The sequence below is a fragment of the Geotrypetes seraphini genome, chromosome 8 (assembly GCF_902459505.1).
Source record: "Geotrypetes seraphini chromosome 8, aGeoSer1.1, whole genome shotgun sequence".
Taxonomy (NCBI): domain Eukaryota; kingdom Metazoa; phylum Chordata; class Amphibia; order Gymnophiona; family Dermophiidae; genus Geotrypetes; species Geotrypetes seraphini.
The window spans coordinates 37,632,164-37,646,609 of NC_047091.1; the positions used below are offsets into that span (position 1 = coordinate 37,632,164).

Consider the following 14,446-nt stretch of genomic DNA (forward strand, 5'->3'; position numbering starts at 1 on the left):
TTACTAAAAATCATGTTTTTCTTACAGATGGGGGGTGCCAAAAAATGATGGGCCCCGGGTGTTACATATGCTACATATGCCACTGTATGTAAAGATACCAGAAAGCTGGCGTAGCAAAAACTTTAAGTAAATTGTTATTCTTCTAAGTTTTGAGTATTTAACTCTCCCACAATCTCACGGACACTCGTTTCAAGTTTCAAGTTTATTGAGATTTTGATTTAAACGCAATATCAAATATTTTCAATGCGTATAACAAAAATAAATTTGGGGAAATAAATAAAACCATTTGAACAATAAACATACAAACATATCCTTAGATGATTAAAATTACATAAAGAGTACAAGGATAAACTACATTTGTTTAAAAATGCGTTCACCGCGCCTGCTCATAAATTTGTTGACTGGAAGGATCCAGCAATGTGGCCAGATGCCATTCAGGACAAAGACAGAGAAAGAATTGTGCAATTTGGATTAATGATGGAAGATGATTTAAAGCAAATGGCACAGTCTATGAGTAAAGATCTTGACAGACGTTCTTTTTATGAATATCTCCTCTATGCCAAATCACCCAATGGATGTGAGAAGATTTTAAGGGACTGGCTTAGGTGGAGCATTAGCAGAAAAGTATGTGTGTATTCGGCCCGTGAAAGAAGGGGGGGCGTCGGGGGGGGGGAAGGGGTGCATGGGGGGCCCAATAGGATTGCTCAGTAAGGGGCCCAGAAATTTCTGATGGCGGCCCTGAGTATAACTGTTTATGTTTTGGGGTGGGGATTTGGCTATCTGGTGTATTTGCCATTGTCAAAATTCAATAAAACTTGTTAAAATAAAAAAAGAAAGAAGGGACAGAGAGAGAAAGAAAGAAAGAAAGAAAGGGGAGGAGTCAGAGAGGAAGAAAAAGTTGGATTCATGGAGGGACAGAGAGAGAGCATGCAGATGCAGAGGAAGCATGCAGGAGGCATAGAAAGAAAGGCAGAAAGAAAGAAATATTGGATTTTCAGTCAGAAGAGGAAGTGCAACCAGAAATCATCAGACAGCAAAGATAGTAAAAATGATTTTATTTTCAATTTAGAGATCAAAATGTGTCCGAATTTATATCTGCTGTCTATATTTTGCACCATGGCCTCCTTTTAGTTAACCGCGATAGCAGTTTTTAGCGCAGGGAGCCTATGAGAGTCGGGAGCAGCGTGGGGCATTCAGCGCAGTTCCCTGTGCTAAAAACTGCTATCGTGGTTTAATAAAAGGGAAGGGGTTATATTTGTCTATTTTTGTTTAGCTGTTACTGAAGTGACATTGCATATTTTAAAAGTTATCTGCCTTGACCTCTTTGAAAAAAACCTGAATATAAATGATAATTAACATTTTCTCTGCGTACAGTGTGCTTTTAAAAATTTTATTGTTGGTAGATCATTTTGACTTGGCCAAGAAAGTGTGGGCACCCCTGGTCTAGAATGTCTCACTTATTTCACTGGAAAAAGAGATTATGGGCTAGATTCAAAAAAAATTTTCTTACTAGACCAACATTAAGCCCCCCCCCCAAAAAAAAAACATGCTCCAAGAATTATGACATCTCTTCTTCAGGACACTTGTCAATGTTCTCCTGCAACTTTCCTGTCTCCTCATAGTTGACAGTTATTCTCATCACCGCTGGGTAAAAGAGCCCATACTTTGCTCCTATCTGCTGAAGTTGTGGGTGGAGCATTAGAAATTGTTTTCTTACACTTGCAGTCTTTGGGGCAAAATCAGGTAAGAGAAAGATTTTTGAATCCTGGCATTTAATATTTCACTTTTCTTTGGCCATCTGCAGTATTTCCATTACCTGGGAAAAATGCAGCAATTTAAAAATTATCGGCCTGGGCCCTTTAGAGCCATTATTTTTCCTTAATGAGATTCTGTGAGCCCTCTCAAATTCTAACGGCTGTGAAAACTTTAATGAGAGGGTTTTCAGTAATAAGTCTTTCAAAAACTTTATAAGATCTGAACCTTCAGCCCCCTCCGGAATACCGATCACTCTTACATTTTTCTATCTCCCCCTTTTGCTCAAATCTTCCAGCTCTTTTGACAAATGTAAAACAGCCTGGCACTGTAGCAATTTGGTCTCACAAGTCTCTACTCGATGCTCACAGGTCTCCAACCTAACATTAGAGATCTGTACCTGCTTAGTTAAATTTCCCATTTCTTCTTGCATTGATGCCAGTTTATTTGAATTATCTTGAAGCAGTTCTTGTACACTTTTCAATCTCTCCATCATTTGTTCTAACATCTCTATGGAGTCTTTAGGTAAAGGCACATTAGATGGAGCAATGGGATTAGCCTTCAATCTCTTGCTTGTTCCTTTAGCAGTAGAGGCATCCTCTATTCTAGTTTGTTTCCCTGATGACATTATCAGAAGAAAAGCAGTATTTCAAGGAGGAGCTCAGCAGTCAAGCAGCCATCCTCACTGCCCCCAATATTAATGACCTTTAACATAGGGTCTGGGAGGTGGTGGGGTTGGTTGCTGTCAAGTTATAACAGTTGATTGTTTTTGTGAAAAGCACATATTGTATCTGTTTGCTGTTGAATTTGGAAACTTTAATAAAAAGTATCGGGCAATGGTGCGCCCACATCTGGAGTACAGTGTCCAGTACTGGTTGCCATACCTCAAAAAGGACATGGCGGTACTTGAGGGAGTCCAGAGAAGAGCGACAAAACTGATAAAAGGTATGGAAAACTTCTCATACACTGACAGATTGGAAATGCTGGGGCTATTCTCCCTGGAAAAGCGGAGACTTAGAGGAGACATGATAGAAACCTTCAAAATCATGAAGGGCATAGAGAAGGTAGACAGGGACAAATTCTTCAGGCTGTGGGGAGCCACAAGTACAAGGGGGCACTCGGAGAAATTGAAAAAGGACAGGTTTAGAACAAATGCTAGGAAGTTCTTTTTCACTCAGAGGGTGGTGGACACATGGAACGTGCTCCCGGAGGCTGTGATAGGCCAGAGCACGCTACAGGGGTTCAAGGAGGGTCTAGATAGGTTCCTAAAAGAAAAGGGGATTGAGGGGTACAGATAGAAGTAGAGGTAGGTTATAGGAATAGTCAGAAACCTGATGGGCCACCGCAGGAGCGGACCGCTGGGCATGATGGACCTCTGGTCTGACCCAGTGGAGACAACTTCTTATGTTCTTATGATTTAAACATAACATAGGTACTAAGTCTTTGGTTGCCCAAAAATGAGTCCAACCTAGAATATGTGTGATGAGTAGCCAAATAAAACGTAAAGTCTCTTAGTGTGGGATTTTGTAGCCTCCAGACCAACCATTAGAGCATACATAAAAACATAAGAATAGCCTTACTGGGTCAGACCAATGGTCCATCAAGCCCATTAGCCTGTTCTCATGGTGGCCAATCCAGAGATGTTAATGATGATCTTATTCGAAGTTTGGCTAGTCTAGTGATGGATGATCTGTCCAAAACTGGATCAAATGGGAAGTTTAAATTATCACCTAGGATAGTATGCATTGTAACTGATGTAAAAGAGAAAGTATTAAGTATATAAAAAAAAGAAGGGTCCTCCGAGTTAGGGGCATATAACTTGACTAAAATAATCAGTAAGCCATTTATTTCACCCTCTATATGAGACCATCTTCCTTCTAAATCAAAAAGATGAAAAAAAGTTTGAATTGAAATGATTTACGAATCAATGAGATAACTCCATTATTTTTACCTTAAGCTTTTGCCTCCAAATCAATCAGATGAGTTTCCTGTAGAAAACAAATGTTGGCATGTAGATTTTTCAGATATAAGAGGATTTTCTTTCTCTTAATAGGATTGGTGAAACCTTTAACATTCAGAGAAGTTATATTTATGGTCACTATATTTGTATCAAAAAACAATAGAGCTCACAATCTGCAGAATTCTAGTACAATCAAATTGAAAAAGAAAGTAATAATGTGACACAATGTCCCATGTAGGGAAAGCAAAAATAATAACTCTGGAAGGTCTCTAGACCGAACAGGGCTTTGCAGTCAGAAAGTGGCATGAGATTACTAGCAAATACTGAAGAAAGTGTGAGATATGTAACTACAAAATCTAAGATGTTTTCAGTGGCTGGAATGTCACTTTGGAATGAGTTGTTGGGACATCTATGATTAAGCACTGATCGCTTTAGTTTCAAAAAACTGTTGAAAACTAAGCTATTTGTGGATGCTTATTTGTAGAGCCGTACCAGCCTACATTGTAATATGTTTCCTGGAAAATGTAGTTTCTATCTTGGCTCTGGTTGTTCAAGCCACTAAGTGGACTGATTATTAAATGTCTCTGTCAAACATGAGTCCCTAATCGGCCATCTAGACATGACTCTGCAGAATAGTCACAGCTCTTCCTATGTCCTAGGGCTATGAACACCATCTTCACAGCATCCCCAATCCCAGCTGACCCAAGAATTAGAAGCCTTGTCCTGGGACTGACCCAGAAACCTTCTGCTTGGAAGTGCATAGCAATCACAATCTGAAACACCCTCTTGAAGTTAATTTGAACAGTAACTGGAAAAAGGAGTGGCTCCAGCAGCACCGTTCAACATTACCAGTAAAATGAACTCAAGATTTTATTTTTATGCATATTTTATGTATACCATGTTGTAATGCTTTATTATATTGTCATGTGATTTTATGCATATTCGGTCTGATATCACTATTATGCAGTGTCTAAACTTTATTCTGTGTTTGCTTTTTATAATATGTTACTGTTTAATGTATTCATTTGTTTATATCAATTTATTTTATGCTTTTTAATCTGACTCTTATCCGCGGTCTTTTAAAGTATTAACACCATTTGTCATTTGTTTCTTATATATGAATAATTTATTTGAAAATATATTCATTCACTTCTTATCTTCTCTATATAAGATTTACAACATGGCCTTATAATGTGGCATGCATCATGTATTGCTGTAATAACACATCATGTATGTTCTGTCACGTGCTGCTTTCCTTTTTCACTTGAGTATTATTTCATTTCTGATGTCATTTCTCATTTTATTTTATTTCTCCTATTTTCCACATAATGGGTATCTCTTCACTTTTATTATTCTGTATTATTCTGGGATCGGATCTATCGTGTCATTGTCAATCCATCATCTGTTTTCCAGTGCCACATTTTTTTCACTTTCCCAGTATATGTTTTCACATGGGGTAGTCTTTTTATCCCCACGTTTTCATCCCCTTTTGATCACCTTTTTTGAGGTTCGTTAAGATGATTTTTTCTATTTATGTCACCTTATATTCCGTTTTGCATTCGGTTTTTAGACACAGCCCCATGGTGGCAAGTCAAATGCGTGCAAGACACAACTGCACGTGCAAATGCACGAAGAAAAGTGAGCGCAAGACATTTGAGCGCTGAGAGGAGGAGGGAGATGGAAAGAAGAAAGATCATGGAAAATTCTGGTATGGAAAAATCCTTGTAAGTCCTGATATAGAACAGGTGAAGTAGGATAAAAAGAAACCAGAGCTCACAGAAACTTTTCTCTCTCTCTCTCTCCCTGCAACTGATATCTATCTCTGCAGCTGATAAAGACAGTAGATTAACTGTGAAAAGATATTTCACACCATTTACCAGAAGGCCTACAAGGATGGGGAAATACCCTGTCTTTAAGCTAAGTTAGCTACTGTGTCAGTGAAACTTGAGAGAAAATAACAGGTCCTAATGCTGAGGTTTGGCATTAGGGCCGCACCCAGCCGGATATCATGCAAAGATGAACACAGCACATGGTCAGAAGATAGAATTCTCAAGAATTATCATCTAACACCAGATGCCAGAAATGTGTTAGGACACCACAGCTGGGAGGGGGTTTGATGCTCGGAATTGCTTATATGGTATAGGGAAGAGGCATTTATGGGAAAAGGTTAGGTCTTACGGTAAACAGAGCAAACGTATAACACGACGCAAGTAAACCAGCCAATAAATGAGTTTAGTTAGGTAGTGATGCATAGGAAAATAGCCAATAAAGATGTATCAGGTGATTTAGGCCAACATGGTGTTGGACACCAAGAAATGTATAAAATCAGGCCTTTAGGAGGAAGTAAGCAGAACAGACATCAGAGGATCCTCAGGCCTGAAGATCACCTTCTGTTACGCTATATGCTAAATGATTTATTTCTGTAAGCTGTTATTGATTGGCTAAATAAATACATACTTATTGAAACCAGTATATAGCGTGTGAGGTCTCCTTTGAGGTAGGCCTAAACAGCGGCCTACTTCAGTGGTGACTCTCGACTGTGAAAGAGGGGATCAAGACACGCTCCTTAAGTGACCTCACTGGATTGCAGGCCTACATTCTGCTTGTCAGATTGCCTCTCCATTACTTTTGGCCAAAAGTTCGCTCCTGGGTTTTTACGTTTTACTTATGCATTGTCTGTATTTAAACTTCATTATTTTCTTGCAGATTTGTTGGTTTGTCCTTTGTATCTTGCTCGCCCTTTCATACCGCTTTTTTCCCTCCTAGCTTAAAAACCAGCAATGGAATATGGTCAGCCCTAAACACCAGTTTCTCCTTCCTTACTAATCCTGTTTGTTTTTCTTTGCACAGGCCCAGTGGCGTCAACTTTGGACGATCCCGGATCTTGGAGCAGGATTCTACGTCGATTTGCCCGGGACCGGGCTCCCATCCTTAGTTATCCTACTGGTCCTGCATAGACTGGCGGGAAACGCAGCCAGGATAAAGTTCAGGAATAAGGGATAAGTTCACGACTAGCGGGAAACGTAGTCAGGATATAGTTCAGGAGTCAGGATATATTCAGGGCTGGCGGGAAGCGTAGTCAGCATATATAAACATAGTTAATCACTGGCGGGTAGCGCAGCCAGAATAGAACCAAGAAGAGTGACTAGGATAACATAGATATAGTTCAACGCAGTTGTATTGTCACCCACTAACACTTCCCATTATATACCTTCTTTTTTACTCTCCTTTAATTTTTCTTTTTGGTGCAGACTCTGAGTCGATTGCTGGTTGAATTCTTTCCTCTACTCGGCCAACGCCCGGCCTTCCATTCTTCCATACTATTCTTCTTAGGTTCATTTCAGAAGAGTGCTTCGCCTCAAGGTAAATATATGTTTTTTTTACAAATATATGATTGCTGAAATAAGTTGAGGTACTATGCTCCCCTTAGCTCTCCTAAAAAGTGTAACACACCCAGAATTACATAAGCTCCTTCACCATTTCTATGACAAATGGGTTAAACATACTTCCAAGAACCATCCCCCAAATTCTACCGAATGGACATGGCCCCCACAGGGATCTCTCTTTTACAATGATTTACTTTCCCTCCGTACCACTATTCTTAATGACAAAAAAGGAAAATCACGAGTTAAACACTTAGAAATGTGGAAACTGTGGCGAGCACGATGTGTGGACCCACCCCTTAGAGTTACACCAGCTATGGCTAATATTAACCCTTCAGCCCCAGACCCAATGCCACCTGAGCTTAGTCCCCATAAGGGCGCCTCTCCACCCCCATATACCCATGTCCCTACCACTCCTAGTCCGGCCGCACCATCATCCGGCATATATCCTTTTCTGCAGCCCCCGGCCTGCGGATACGATCAGGCCCCTTATGTACCCCCAGAAACTACAAAACGCAGTCAGGCAAAATTATCTGCCACCAGTACTGCACCCTCTTAACAAATAAATGGCTTTGTTGATCTGTCCCCCATACACTATTTCCCTCTGATACCTCATCATTACCCACCCATCATTCTAACCACGGTTCCCTTGAACCACAACCCAAATACACACAGGTACATTGGCAAGATGAGGAATTAGCCAAGTTTAAAATTGATCTAGATTCCTGTACCAACTGAATCCTTCAGGAAAAAAGGATTCAAAATCAAAGTGCTTTCGCCCAAGAATCGGCTACCTTATCTTCCCCGACATCCCGCTGCCCTAACCCCACTGACTGCCTTTATAAAGAATGTCATGGCCTTACAGATCATGTTAGCTTTGCTCAGAGGCATGAAGACCCCTCCTGCCAATACGAACAACTTGGTTGTCGCGTCTGTCGCTTGTCCAGACCCACAAGATTGTACAGCCTTTGGTGCCTGTACTATCACTGCAGCCCATAAGAATGTTTCGGATGGCCTTGTCCGTCCTTGGCCCTCCATCTATAAGCAGCCTACGATGGATGTCACCGTCCGCACAACTCCCATACCCCCTGCAACCGTTGTTGCACCTCCAGCTCCACCTACGACCGTCCTTACACCTCCGGCTACTCCGGCTCCACCTGCTGAAACTCTGCCCGCCCACAAAGTCCCTCAAGGAGGCTCCTTAGGAGCCCTCACCTTGACATACAATTCCCTTCGGTCCAGTGACCCTTTCCAGGTCAGCACAACTTGGCGGGAGCGCTCCATAGGAACGTCGCCCCCTTCCCAAACACCTATCATAGACCTTCCTGCCCCCGCAGCCACACCCAAGGTCCACGGTACTGGGGCTACACCACAGGCATCCCTGACCCTCCCAGGCTCCCCTGTTTGTACTCGCTCACACACACAGCCCGTTAAACATACAGTCTATATCGATCTGACAGATAAAAATGCAGTCTATATTGTAACCAGACAGACTTCGTGCCTGCCCTGGTTCCAGATAGGGTGCCTATTAAGACTCCCGGTAAAACCCGGAAAGGAGTGTCTAAAGGTTGTCCTAGGAAGAATCTGGCTGATCCTCAGCCTGACCACCAGAGGGAGTTGGAATCTCCTGAAAGTTTCCTAGACCAGCAATATTCAGGTCACCAAAGGAGGAGCTCTAGAGCTGCTTTGAGGACTGCTGAATCAGCCAGGTTAGGGTGTGGCCCAAACAGTATAAAACCTGTAGCTCAGTTCAAAGCAGGAAGCAGGTTAGGGAGAAGGTTGGGACCTTTGCTCCCTGCGAGTCTCTTTGGGCCAGGCAGAAGCGAACCAGTCTCACCCATGGAGGTACAAGAAGCTGGAGATATTCTTGAAGAAACCGTGCCTGAGCTGGAACTCCCAATGGAGACTGACCTCTTGCCAGAGGAAATGAGCTTGGCTGAGGAAGCCATGGAAGTTGGTTTGTCCACCAGCTGTACCTGTTAACTGAAAGGAGCAGTGAAGAAACTGTGAGTGCATTTTTTTTTCAGCTTTCTTTATTGGAGAGACTGTTTGGAACAAAGCTGAACCTTTAAGGACTTGTTAGTTTTCTTTACTGTTCTGCATTTTTGTTTTTTCTTGTTAAGAAGCTGAGGGTGCCTGAACTGAGGGAGAGGTTTGCTATAATCTGGGAGGGAAATTTGAAGCTATTATATGCTGAAAAATAAAGCAAACCTGAGGCACTCTCCTTTTCCTGGCAGTGCAATTTCATGGCTGCCAGAGGCTTCCTTTTGAAGCACTAACAATAGGGTATCCAGTGCCTTAAACCCTGTTGTGTTTTGTTGTTTGTAATGAACTAAATGCCCTGCTTAGGAGCAGGCTAAATTGAATGCTAAGGGAAGCACAAAACCCAGTGGGGTGAAGAAAAAAAAAAAAAAAGTATTTTTTTTGTAGTTTATGTTTGGACTGTTCATTATTCTGCTGTTTGAATTTGAACTGAAGACCTTCTACTCACCTGTTGCTGGTAGTACTACTAATAATCCTGACTTTACTACCTAAAAGAAAATAAATCCTGAGTTTTGATTTACTTCTTTTTCTGAGGAATTGTGATTTATTTTTGGTTTTACTCTTGGTGTCAGTCCATGCCTGCAGGGTGACTCCAGGCCGGGTCACACGCAGGTGTTGTTGTGTGTGTAACCACTGTGAGGTGCTGTGGAGGCTCGTTCAGGCCACAGACCCGGTTACACATATTTGGTATCAGGAGTGGGATAGTGCACCTCCTGCAGGCGACACCAAGGTACTGCAATTTTGAAAAAAAAAAAAAAAAAAAAATTTTTTTTTGTTGGTGCCATTTTGAACTTGTGCTGGAAAGACAAATTTGATTATTTTTTGTTTGGTCACTTGAACTATTTACCCATTTATTGTTGGAGTCTTTTTGCCTGAGAGGTTCCTGTAACCTAAATGAAGGAGGAGTTTCCATCCGGAAACCGGAAGCAGGAATAAAGCCGGCGGCATATCCTGTGGAGGAGTGCGGCGAGGAGTCAGTTGGAGTTCAGGGGTGGTGTGAACAGATCGTAGTTCTCGACCCGAGTTCCTGGAGGACCCAGATGACCCCGTGGACCAACCCATAATCCAGTTCCAGACCGGAGACAGCACGGGCGGTGCACCCAATCAGCACGAATGCGAAGACTCACCAGTACCTCCGGTAAGAGTACCTAGGGGTAGCTGGTGAGGATAAAGTGGTGCTGGTTGGGGAGGGCTGGAAGCTGGGGGGTGGCTAGTGAGGGAGGAACAAAACTTTCCAAGCGGCCACACTTGGGTTTTCTTCTCTTGTTGTTTGTTTTTAGGTGATCGGGATGGAGCAGGCCCAGATCCTAGCCACACTTGCTGGCGAGCGGCAGCGCCAGTGTGATGATTTGAAATCCATCCTGAAGTCAAGCGAGGAACGCTGGCAGGCGAATCAGGAAGCGATGATGCGGCAGCATGGGGAACTGATTTCCACAATGCAGGACCAGGCCAAAGTATTTTCGCAGATTCTTCAACAGACTGCTATGCATCCTGGAGGACAGACATTACCAACTGTATCTGTTCCAGCGCCGGTAGGACCTAATCCTTTATTGCATGTAAATTTATGCAAGATAGCGCCCGGTGATGCCCCAGACGATTTCCTTAATTCGTTTGAAAGAATTGCTGTAGCTGCCGGGTGGCCTCCCGAGCAATGGGTGTACCGGTTACTGCCTTGCCTGGCCGGGGAGACTCTAGCGGCATTCCAGACCCTAGGGCCCGAGCTTGCCAATAGCTACCCTGTAGTAAAAGCCCATATATTGGATTTCTTAGGTTTCACCACAGAACACTACAGACAAAAGTTCAGGGCAACCACAATGCTTCATACAGAACGGCCTAAAGCGTTGCTTCAGCGTATTACCAAACTAGCTGAAAAGTGGCTGCAACCAGTTCTGAATGATGCCAGGGCCTTATTCACAGAAATAGTGAGGGAACAACTATTAGAAGCTGTCCCAAAGAACATCAGGTCCTGGATTAAGAGGCAGAACTGTAAAACCTTAGGACAAGTTCTGGAAGTGGCTGAAGCGTTTATAGATGCCCAAGAACCTTTAGGAGAGCATATGAGTCCTTAGCTGAACCTACATCTAGATTGAACCCACGGGAGTTAGGTAAAGGTTGGGGTAAGAAACTGCAGGTTAAGGATCCCTGTGGCCCAAGCCATAAACCCAACACTCAGGGTGGGGACAGAAGGTGTTACAAGTGTGGAAAACCGGGACACACACAACAGTTTTGTAGGGCCTCTAACCCCGAAGTTAAAACCAAGGTTCAAAATAAGCAGGCCCCGGTTTCCAAGGAGAAGGAACCGACTGGCCATCAGAATATGTTAGGTTCAAAGGCTCCTGGAAACGGGGGTGAGGTTAAATACCTTATTGATGTATCAGTAGGGGGCCAGGTGGTGAAGGCTTTGGTGGATACAGGGGCAGATCAGTCCATGATGGCTGTTCCATTCTGGAAAAGGATCTTTCCTGGGGAAAAAGAGTCATTTGGGGCTGGCAAAGTGGTGATCAAATGCATACACGGAGACAGTGCTCGCTATACTCTTAGGCCAACTATCCTCCTACATAGGGACCGTGTCTACAAGGTTCCGATGGCCTTGATTCCCGGGGTTCCCTATGAAATAGTTTTGGGGCAGGATTGGGCCGGGTTAGAGGACTGTTTGCAAACTAAGCAGGGGTTGGTAAACACCCGTTCTCAAGGAAGGCCTAGCCCGGAGCCTGAGACCCCGTTGGGAAAAGTTTTTCCCTTTAAAAAGGGAGTGATTAGACCGGCGGCGCAGACACAGGCTAGGGCCTCCAGAGCACAAAAAAGAAGACAGCAACAACAGAGGGCACAGAATCTTAGACAAACTGAGCAAAGGAAAGAATTTCCCAGTCTCCCGCAGGAGATTAGCAATACCTTTCCCACATTTGCCCAAGAACAGAAGGCTGATCCTTCATTGAGGGAACTGTGGCTTCAGGCTACAGGACCCCAATCGGCTGGATCAGGCTTGAGAGTTATACGTGGCCTCCTTTATAAAGAAAGAGATGACACTACAGACCAGGACGAAGGAGGGGAACAGTTGGTAGTTCCCAAGGGATTTAGGAAGCCCATCTTACAAACGGCCCATGACTCACCCCTAGCAGGGCATAAAGGGATTCAGGCCACGCAGGTACAGGTACAGCGAAGGTTCTACTGGCCTGGGTGGAGGCAAGAAATTGAGGATTTTTGTAAATCCTGTCCCACCTGCCAAAGGCTGGCTTTGAGCAAACCCGCACGGGCGCCTCTTGTCCCTATACCTGTGGTGGAAGAACCTCTCTCGCGGTTAGCCATGGACATTGTAGGACCATTGGAAAAGACCCCTAGGGGGTACCAATTCATTTTTGTGGTGATGGATGTGGCCACCAGATTTCCTTGGGCTTTTCCTTTGCGGAAGACCACCTCGGGGGTATTAATGAAGGAACTTATGGGGTTATTCTCTACTATAGGTTTTCCGAGGGAAGTCCTTTCGGATCGGGGAAGCAATTTCTTGTCCAGGGAGATGGAGGAATTCTGGAAAGGACTCGGGGTGAGGCATATCCGAACCTCTGCCTATCACCCTCAGGCCAATGGCTTAGTCGAGAGGTTTAATCAATCTCTAAAGCATATGTTAAAGAAGGGATTAGAAGACAATTTGAGAGATTGGGACCTGTTCATTCCCTTTGTGTTATTTGCTGCTAGGGAGAAAGTACAGGACTCTCTGGGGGTTAGTCCCTTTGAATTATTATATGGGCGGTCTCCCAGGGGCCTTCTAGATGTGATTAAGGAGGGTTGGGACCCCCCCCGAAGAGACAGGAACAAATATTATTTCTTACCTGTCTCAGTTAAAGAAAAGGCTGGCGCAAGTGTCCAAATTGGGACGGGAAAACCTCGAGTGGGCTCAGAAGAAGCAAAAAGTCTATTATGACCGGGGAGCTAAAGAACGCCAATTCTCGGTAGGGGACAGGGTATTAATATTGGTGCCCTCAGACCCTCATAAATTTCTAGCCCATTGGAAAGGTCCCGCCACGATCATGGGGAAAGCAGGTCCAGTGAGTTATAGAGTTAAGGAGGAGCAGGGCCGGGTACAAACGTATCACGTCAACCTTCTAAAGGCCTGGAAGGATAGGGAAGCCTTAGCTCTTATAGCTCAGTGCTGCCAAGAGGACGATCTAGGACCCCAGAAAGCGGACTTGGCGCAGACTGAAAAGGTGAATGTAGGGAAAGAGTTGTCTGAATCACAGTCTCGTCAAGTACAGACACTCGTTGGCCAATTCTCTGATGTATTTTCATCGGTCCCGGGACGTACTAAGGGGGTTACACACGACATCATTACCAGTCCTGGTAAAATAGTCCGAGTGAGGCCTTATCGCCTCTCGGAGGAGAAGAAGAAGTTGGTCTGTGAACTAGTCCAAGAAATGCTCTCCCTAGGGGTTATTGAGCCTTCACAAAGCCCCTGGTGCAGCCCCATAGTGATCGTTCCAAAGGCAGATGGATCTCCTAGGTTTTGCATCGATTTTAGACAGGTCAACGAGGTGTCACAATTCGATGCTTTTCCCATGCCAAGAGTAGACGAATTACTTGATAAATTAGGTCAGGCACAGTATCTTTCCACTATCGACCTGACTAAAGGGTATTGGCAGATTCCGTTGACCCATAGTGCTAAACCCAAAACTGCCTTTAGCACCCCGTATGGGCTATACCAATTCACCCGCATGCCGTTCGGACTGCATGGTGCAGCTGCGACTTGTCAGCGGGCAGTAAATGAAGTCTTAAGGGGTCACCATGCTTACGCTGAGGCCTACCTGGATGATGTGGTAATATACTCATCTTCGTGGCAATCTCATGTAGAGCATGTTGGAGCAGTGTTGGAAGCTTTAAGGAAGGCAGGCTTCACTGTTAACCCGAAAAAGTGTTTTCTGGGCCAGCGAGAGGTCAGGTACTTGGGATACACAGTGGGCCGCGGACAGGTAATACCTTTGATAGGTAAAGTGTATCCAGGAGTATCCTCGTCCTGGCACAAAAAAACAATTGCGAGGGTTTTTAGGCCTATTGGGGTATTATAGGAGATTTATACCTAGCTTTGCCACTAGGGCCACCCCTCTTACCAATATGTTAAGAAAAGACGTTCCGGATGCGTTGCACTGGGAGGAGGAAGGGGTGAAAGCGTTTATGGATTTGAGGGATAGTCTGTGTAAACAGCCGGTGTTGGCAGCTATTGATTTCAGCAAGCCCCTTGTCCTTCAGACAGACGCATCTGGATGTGGATTGGGAGCGGTACTCAGCCAGGAGAGTCAGGGCATAGAGCACCCTGTCC

The 14,446-nt window shown here is 44.1% G+C and overlaps 1 protein-coding gene across 1 annotated transcript in view; it reads left to right on the forward strand.

Annotated features, from left to right (window-relative positions):
- NKPD1 (NTPase KAP family P-loop domain containing 1) overlaps positions 1 to 10,543 on the forward strand; it is a 190,641-nt gene extending 180,098 nt beyond the window's left edge. Inside the window, exons 8-9 of the mRNA XM_033954628.1 lie at positions 6,964 to 7,075; positions 10,419 to 10,543. The gene's annotated coding sequence lies outside the window, so the exon portion shown is untranslated. The remainder of the gene's footprint in view (positions 1 to 6,963; positions 7,076 to 10,418) is intronic.
- The last annotated feature ends 3,903 nt before the right edge of the window (positions 10,544 to 14,446 follow it).